Source organism: Bos taurus, chromosome 18 (genome assembly GCF_002263795.3).
Source record: "Bos taurus isolate L1 Dominette 01449 registration number 42190680 breed Hereford chromosome 18, ARS-UCD2.0, whole genome shotgun sequence".
NCBI lineage: Eukaryota > Metazoa > Chordata > Mammalia > Artiodactyla > Bovidae > Bos > Bos taurus.
Window position 1 is genome coordinate 12,551,091 of NC_037345.1, and position 1,455 is coordinate 12,552,545.

Genomic DNA, 1,455 nt, shown 5'->3' on the forward strand with positions numbered 1-1,455 from the left:
CATTCCCTCGTCTTTCTGACTGTCGCTGAGGCTTTCTTACACACCAGCTGTGCCAGGTCACCAGAACTGGATGGTCCAAACCAGGCTGTGCATTTCTCTGTCCCCAAACCTGCCCCTCCCAGTGCTTCCCATGCCAGGAAAAGTCAGTTCCAAGCCTCTGGATAAGAGTGCGGAGTTGGCTTTGACTCCTTTCACCTCCACATCCAGCAAACAGCAAATTCCATCAACCCCACCTTCGAAATAAGTCACCAGATCGTTTACAAAAATCATTTCTAGACAGTTAAAGACCTACAAAAGGATAAAACAAAGTTTAAAAACCTCTAGAAGAAAATGTAGACAACTATCTTGATGATATTAAGATAGAGAAGGACTTTCCTAAACAGGATGGAAAATTCACAAATCATGAAGAACTATATTGTTAAATACCATGCTGGTAAACATTCAGTTCAGTTCAGTCGCTCAGATGTGTCCGACTCTTTGGGACCCCATGAATCACAGCACACCAGGCTTCCCTGTCCATCACCAACTCCTGGACTTCACCCAGACTCACATCCATCGAGTCAGTGATGCCATCCAGCCATCTCATCTTCTGTCGTCCCCTTCTCCTCCTGCCCTCAATCCCTCCCAGCATCAGAGTCTTTTCCAATGAGTCAACTCTTCGCATGAGGTGGCCAAAGTACTGGAGTTTCAGCTTTAGCATCATTCCTTCCAAAGAAATCCCAGGGCTGATCTTCAGAATGGACTGGTTGGATCTCCTTGCAGTCCAAGGGACTCTCAGGAGTCTTCTCCAACACCACAGTTCAAAAGCATCAATTCTTTGGTGCTCAGCCTTCTTCACAGTCCAACTCTCACATCCATACATGACCACAGGAAAAACCATAGCCTTGACTAGACGAACCTTTGTTGGCAAAGTAATGTCTCTGTTTTTCAATATGCTATCTAGGTTGGTCATAACTTTTTCATGGCTGCAGTCACCATCTGCAGTGATTTTGGAGCCCAGAAAAATAAAGTCTGACACTGTTTCCACTGTTTCCCCATCTATTTCCCATGAAGTGATGGGACCGGATGCCATGATCTTCGTTTTCTGAATGTTGAGCTTTAAGCCAACTTTTTCACTCTCCTCTTTCACTTTCATCAAGAGGCTTTTTAGTTCCTCTTCACTTTCTGCCATAAGGGTGGCGTCATCTGCATATCTGAGGTTATTGATATTTCTCCCGGCAATCTTGATTCCAGCTTGTGTTTCTTCCAGTCCAGCGTTTCTCATGATGTACTCTGCATATAAGTTAAATAAGCAGGTGACAATATATAGCCTTGACATACACCTTTTCCTATTTGGAACCAGTCTGTTGTTCCATGTCCAGTTCTAACTGTTGCTTCCTGACCTGCATACAAATTTCTCAAGAGGCAGGTCAGGTGGTCTGGTATTCCCATCTCTTTCAGAATTTTCCACAGTTT